Source organism: Neophocaena asiaeorientalis, unplaced genomic scaffold (assembly GCF_003031525.2).
Source record: "Neophocaena asiaeorientalis asiaeorientalis breed wild unplaced genomic scaffold, Neophocaena_asiaeorientalis_V1.1 scaffold533, whole genome shotgun sequence".
Lineage (NCBI taxonomy): Eukaryota > Metazoa > Chordata > Mammalia > Artiodactyla > Phocoenidae > Neophocaena > Neophocaena asiaeorientalis.
The window spans coordinates 1,830,545-1,838,719 of NW_020172671.1; positions in this window are offsets into that span (position 1 = coordinate 1,830,545).

Genomic DNA, 8,175 nt, shown 5'->3' on the forward strand with positions numbered 1-8,175 from the left:
TGTGTATATATAATATATATATATATATATAAAATGATCTTCAAAGTATTTTTGCTGTCACAATGGCTGTTTTTGCTTTCGTCACTTGTGAAACCTGGCAGGTCTTTTTTCCTGCTCTTTAAAAATGTCTCTCAGTTCTCCTTTACTTAGCCCAAAACTCAACCTCATCAATAAAATTATATAGGTAGATTTAATACATATTTACATGTACATACATAAGTGAATATATAAAGGACTTGTCTTTGCTTAAAATTTTAAGTTAGGAGAAAAAATGACAATTAAAGATAATAAATCACCAGAACCTGACATAATTTTACTGAAAGCTTGGTGCTCATGCAAGAGTCACTTAGCAAGTCAGTGAACCTGGTCAACCACAATAATTATGTGGCTTTATAGATTGCATTTGTTACAGGGAATCCCAGTGTTATAATAAAAAGCCCATGAAGTACATGAGAAAAGTCATAATCATTTATATTTTAGTGCCGGTAGAAAACTTGGAAAAAATACCAAAATCTACTACTCTGTTTAAACCCAAACTAGTAATCAAGTGAATCAATTCATATCCTTAAATTTTATATTATACATACTACTTTTTTATAGAATTAAAATATATGCCACTTGACATCAGATCCCATAGATTTTGTTTCTCATTCATGTAACAATGGTTTCTGAGTAGGTCTAATAAATGTTGATTAATTTTCTTATCATATAAACAAACCACTATGTTTCTAGTGGAAAGATTGTATGTGTCAAAGACAAACAAATGATTTGTAGTTTGAACGAAAGATACCAATTGATATTATGTAAGGAAGAATATGAAACAAAACATTTCATACCAATTTCTAAATTACTAAACTTTTAAAGTTGAAACATGTTCAGAATATCCTGAAACATACAAATGCTTCATTAAAGAGAGATACACCAATGACTTTATTATTTATATTAATTAAATGATTGAGGTAATTTTTTGGCCTAAAACATGAAAAAAATATTAATCTTTTGAGATAATGGTAGAATCATTGTTTTAGAGATCTCATCATTTATTCAGTAAATAAACTTTGCATCTGTACGGGATTTGAAATGCTATATTCGAAGGTTTTTTAAAAAAGATAAAATAAAGATAATAAAAATAATGTACTTTTGGAATACTTTTGCTCTCTCAGAGTGTTTTCCTCTAGCTAGCATGTTGTGTCTTTCTTAGAAAGTAAGCTTTTAAAATTCTATAGAATCTACTCTAAAATTAAGTCACTTAGTAGCTTTATTTCCACAGTGCTAAAATATGCTATTAGGAAAGTACATTTGCTGTGTATTTTTTTAAACTGGTGATTATAATGAATTGCAATGAATTATTGATAGAAGTGAAATATAGTTCAATTTTAAGCACGAAAATAATCTCATGATCATAAAGAGTTAATTTAGAGCCAAAAGTCCTGGTTGTTGTAGAAACCGGAGAGTTAATATTCATTACAGAGAACGCCTTTTATTTAATCTCTTCTATTTTATTTCCTAGTTAAAGATGGCTATACTACAAAATTTAAACTTAATGACTCCTAGTTAATGTATATAGAGAACTTTGAAGATTAAAAGTGCTACAGCAGAATCCAGTTCTACTTATAATTTTATATAATGAGAATTCAGCAACATAGGTTAAATCTCACTTTGCAAATGGCATTTACTAGTGTAGCCAACATGAATGTGGCTTGCTTCTTTTAAGCCTTGCATACTTGTCTATTTAAAAGTAATTAATTTGACTTTCTTTGATATTTTCAAAGGTAGAAATTATTTTTGAATCTTTTAAACTGCCATTTGGTTCCTGGAAAAGTTATGTATAATTTATTAATGTTTTAATTATATCCAATAAAAATTATCTCACCATGAAAATATCTGACAGTATATGCTATCTTTTATCTATATAAATATTTTGCTTTTCTTAACTTGAGTAGTTTGACAAGTACTCATTTCAGAGAATTCTTGACAAAAATGGCTAGTACCAAAATTTTCCCACTTGCTTCCCAGTTGACCTAAAATAATCCAATCTGAAACATTTATATATCAGATGTAAAGCACTGCTACCCATCAAAGCCTTTTGCAAACTAGTATTGAATCTTCTACTTGTATTTCTTTGTCTTTTGATTTTTAAAGATTAACCAAATTCCTTCCTGTTTATTTGCTCATCTTTGTCCCTATTGATTGATTTTCCTTTCGGTAGGAGTGTCCTTTTTGTACTTTTCTATTTGTCTGTCTCCTGGTCTACTTCCTGTGGCATGAGTTCTGCAACTCTGTTTTTTAGTTTTCCTAACCTGACTATACCTAACTTCTACCCCTCACCTTGATAAGAACAAATTACCCTACCCCATATTTTTCATCATATCCACAACTGACAGCCATCAGTAATCATACTGATGACAAACTTTCCTAATTAGAAATGTCAGTATATTTAGCTTTGTTGGCTGTATATCCATTTTTTCTCTGAAACAGCATTTTGTTTATATATTGAATATACAAACATTTTTTATATGTGTATAGTTAGTTGTTGGCATTACATATAGGCATAGATGTACATATATCTCATATATATGAATGCATGTACATGTGCATATATATGCACTTTATCTCCCATGTCTATGTCTACCAATATATGAGACAGAAGAAATAAGATAAGAAATTTATACTATTTGTACTTATTTTTTAATTTGCTTTTCTGAATCAAAGAAATTGTTATGGCCTTATGATAGTAAATACATCTCTATCTTATTTTATTGGCAGCTGCAGAATATTTCTATAGAAATATATATAGGAATATATATGTTTCTATAGAATATTTTGCTATACTATAATTATCAACTGAATGCTATACTTTCAAATGCTAAGAATTTACCCTTCCTTTAACTATGATCTCCTACAATTTGTAACGTGTATTTTTCTAGCATACAATGAAAAGGTGTTTTAATTAAGGTAAATATTAATGAAGAGTTCAACTGAGTTCAATCAACTGAGTTCATTTCTTAGGGCTCCTCAAGTTTCTACAATGGGGTGTTCACATGTTGTTCCTTCCACCTGAAATGCTTTTGCCCATCCCCATCTGGAGCTCCCCTACTCAGTTTTCAATTCTCAGCTTGTTTTGGCTCTTCTGAGTCCCTTGAATTTTCATATGAATTTGAGGATCAAATTGTCAATTACTGAAGACATTTCTGTTGAAAATTTTATAAGAACTTCATTGAATCTGTAGATCAATTTAGGCATTATTGCTATTTTGTCAGTATTTTCAAATCCATGATTATGGGACACCTTACATTTATTAGCATTTCTTTAATATCTTTCAAAAGTGCTTTCTTAGTTTACAGTGTACAAGTCTCACACTTCTTTTGTTAAATTTAAACCAAAATATGTTTTTCTGTTTGATGCTATTTTAAAAGGAATTGTTTGATTAAGTTTATTTTCAGAATGTTCACTGCTAGTATATAGAAATATAATCAATATGTACACATTGATTATGCATCCTTTACCCTTGCTGAAATCATTTATTAGTTCAAATTTCTTTTAGTGAAATTCTTAGGATGTTCTATATACAAGATCATTATCTGCAATAACAAACAGTTTTACTTCTTTTGTTCCTATCTGAATGCCTTTTATTTTTTTTATTCTTATCTAATTTTCCTGGCTATACACTCTGCTAAAATGTTGAATAGAACTGGTGAAACAAGACCATAGAATATAATTTGAGAACATGCCTTGTTTGATTTCAACCTTTTTCAATTTATTAAGACTTGTTTTACAGCCTCACATATGATCTATCTTGGATATTGTCCCATATACTCTTGAATAGAATGTGCAGTTATTAGATGGACTGTTCTATAGATGTTTCTTAGCTCTAGTTGATACATAGTGTTATTAATATCTTCTGTTTCCTTACTAATCATTTGCCTGGTTGCTCTATCCATTATTAACTTGCAGTGATGTGTCCTAGAACTATTATTGATGAATTGTTTATTTTTCCATTCAATTCTATCAGATTTTGCTTCATGTATTTTGGGGTTCTCATTTGAGGTTCATACATGTTTATAATTGTTATATCTCCCTGATGGACAGACATTTTTATCATTATGAAGGTGGTCCTTTATCTGTAGTAATATTTATTTGTTTTAAGATCGATTTTGTCTGATACTGTGTATGGCCATTCCAGCTCCCTATATTGCTCTTTGCATGGTATATCTCTTTCTATTCTTTTTATTTTAAAACTATTTGTGTCTTTGAATTTAATTTGTGCCTCCTGTAGATAGCATATAGTTTTATCTAGTTTTGTTTCTTTCATCCAATATGAAAATCTCTGCCTTTTGATTGGAGTTTGTCATCAATTACATTAAGTGGTATTATTGATATATATGTATTTACATCTACAACTTCCTCTTTGTTTTCTTTTTTTTCTAACATCTTTATTGGAGTATAATTGCTTTACAATGGTGTGTTAGTTTCTGCTTTATAACAAAGTGAATCAGTTATACATATACATATGCTTCCATATCTCTTCCCTCTTGCATCTCCCTCTCTCCCACCCTCCCTACTGCCCATTTTTGAATTGGGTTGTTTGTTTTATTGATATTGAGCTGCATGAGCTGCTTGCAAATTTTCGAGTTTAATCTTTGTCAGTTGCTTCATTTGCAAATGTTTTAGCCCATTCTGAGGGTTGTCTTTTCATCTTCTCTATGATTTCTTTTGTGCAAAAGCTTTTAAGTTTCATTAGGTCTCACTTGTTTATTTTTATTTCCATTTCTCTAGGAGGTGGGTCAAAAAGGATCTTGCTGTGATTTATGTCATAGAGTGTTCTGCCTATGTTTTCCACTAAGAGTTTGACAGTTTTTGGCCTTACATTTAGGTCTTTAATCCTTTTTCATTTTATTTTTGCATATGGTGTTAGGAAGTGTTCTAATTTCATTCTTTTACATGTAGCTGTAGAGATTTCCCAGCACCACTTATTGAAGAGGCTGTCTTTTCTCATTGTGTATACTTGCCTCCTTTGTCAAAGATAAGGTGCACTGATAAAACTATCAGTGAAAAACTAAATAAATATAGAGATATACCATATTTTTATATTAGTAAAAGCCAGTTCTCTTTGAATTCATCTGCCAATTCCTTGCAGCCACAATCTAAATCTCATAAAATTTTTGTAGACATTGATGTTTATTTGAAAATTGACATCAAAAAGCAAAGGGCCTAGAATAGCTAAGACAAAGGAAGAAAAAATTTGGCGAGTAACATTACTTGATTTCATGTTTTAAAAAAAGCCACAGTAATCAAGACAATGTGATATTAGCACAAGCACGTAGAACAATGGAGAAGTCCAGAAAGAGAAATATAATATATGTCAACTGTTTTGCAACAAAAATTCCAAGTTATTTCAATAGAGAAAGAATAGTCTTTCTACTAGCATTGCTGGAACATTCATATATGAAAGAAAAAATCAAAACCAAAAATGAAAGCTAAAAATCTTAAACTCATATTTCTCATCATATATGATGAAGATTTTTAGTATTTCCCCTAACCTTCTAACCAACTTTTTCAAATGAACAAATATGCCGTCTGTCCCAAGTACTGTTAGTTCACCATATGCCTAAACTCAGGGATCTCTAAAGGTTACCTTTAATCCCAATTTTATGTATGTACATATGTATGTATTTGCACTTGTGTACCCTTAAATTTGACAAATTGACTATTTAAGCTTTCTTCTAATTTATTCATAAAGTAGTCAATATAGAAACTATGGCATTCTCCTTTGGTATATATTACAGTGAACACATAGTGTTATTATTTTTTTTAATGCCATGCTGAAAATATTTAGAACTCTTAAGAAAAGTAGTATTATACTATCTAACTTTTCTGTGTTAAATATACAATTTATATGGGTTAGGATTTTACTCATATAAATCTCATTCCAAATGGATTTTGATATATTGCTGTAAACTAAAGATTACTTTGCACCATCATAACTCTCAGGCTATTGACTTTAGAGGAACCGTTATATTCCACAATTTTTATGTTTCTAAGAGTTAGTAAGTATATGGTTCTGTGATAAATGTTCTGTTGTTGTCCACATTTTAAATACTAAATTAGTTTTCTGACTGTCAAAGAAGATCTAATGAACCATTTATAACTTATCTTTTATGGATTTCAAAGAGTCTTATTAGAATTCTGAATAAGCTGGAGAATGTGAATAGAAGTCTCAGGAAAAACAACCAAATTTAATAAGGTAACCCTATATTTAAAATGTTAAGCAATATACACTTACTTAGATATTTTAAATTTAAATTAATGCATTAAAGTGCCTTCATCATACAAATATTAAATAGTAATATTGACAAACTAATAAGCAAGTTGACTCAATATTTACCTTTAAATATATAAATTTTCCAACTGGTTAAAAGAAAATCAATACATTCTATTTAGAAGAAAAACAAGAATTGTGTACAAGGTTAGCTTAAAGTACTTCTATATATGGATAAGAATAATGAACAGAAATAACATTATTTTAAAGGAATTCTGCCATAATTACCATATTACATTGCCTAACATTTTCAGGTATCAAAATGAGAGCAATTTACAATGGATAATGTGGAAATGTATTATCCAACAAACACTTACCAAGAGTATATTGTAAAATATATGGTGTATTGAAAAAATAGGAGTAAACAAAATCTAACTCCCAAATATTTTAATAGAATTAGACAGACAGAAAATACCAAATAATCTCCAGACTACGATAAATTATAAAATCATAAACAGATCATTGTAAAATAAAAGGATGGAAATATTAATTCTAATTTGCTCTATTAAGGAATGATCCTTTGTTTGCCAACTCATATCCATTAGAATGGCTAATATCTTTAAAAGAAAAAAAATCAGAAAATAACAAGTGTCGGAGAGGATGTGGAGAAATTAGAACCCTTGTACATTGCTGGGGGGAATGTACAATGGGGCAGCCACTGTAGAATAGAGTGTGATGGTTCCTCAAAAAATTAAACATAGAATTACTATGTGATCCAGCGATTCCACTTCTATGTTTATACCCAAAAAGAATTGAAAACAGAGACACAAACAGATATTTGTATACCAAATCATCATTAGTCACAATAGCCAAAAGGTCAAAAAGCCCATATCCATCAACTACTGAATGGATAAACAAAATGTGACATATAAAAGCAATGTATTATTATTCAGCATTAAAAAGGAATGAAGTTCTGATACATGCTACAAGACATATGAACCTTAAAAACATTATGGTAAGTGAAATAAACTACACAAAAATTGACAAATATTGTATGATTTCATTTATATGAGGTACCTAGAATATTCAAATTCATAGAAATGGAGAGTAGAATAGTGGTTACCAGTGGATGGAGAAGGAAGAATGTGGAGTTTTTGTTTGATGGGTACAGATTTTCAGTTTGGTACGATGAATAAGATAGCAGTGGAACAACAATGTGAATGGACTTAATGCCAATAAATTATAAACTAAAATGCCTAAAACGGTAAATTTTATTAAGTAAATTTTATCACACACACACGCACACGCACACACACACGCGCACACACACATGCGCGCGCGCACACACACACACACACACACACACACACAAAGGTAATCCAAAAGAAGGGGGAGGATCCATATAGGATATCAGATTGGTGATGGGTGTAGAACTTGAGCTAGCATTGAAAGAAGGGATGACTGGTGAAGAAAATTCTTACAGAAAGAAAACAGCTGAGCAAAAGTTCAGACTTATGAAGTCCAGGGAACAATATAATTTTCACTGTGGCTCTAGCATAATATCTACACATGGGTGTGAACTGAACTCTGCCAAAACTATTGAAGCCAGGTAAGTATATTCATGAATGTTTATCTAAGGGTTTGGGCATTATGTATTATGAACTAAAGAGTGGTTGGCTATTTACAGACACCTGCAAAAATAACAAAGGCAGAGACAACTGATAAAAGAAAAGGTGTGATAGGATATATATAACATCAGTATTTGCCGGTGTGTGTGTGTGTGTTTAAGAAAACATACAGGATTAATTGACTAAGATATTGTTTATTCTTCAAATACACAGGAGCAATGATAAAGAAAATTTGGGACTGAATCTTAAGGTAAATCTTGCAGAGGCTACATACAGCTTCATAATTTC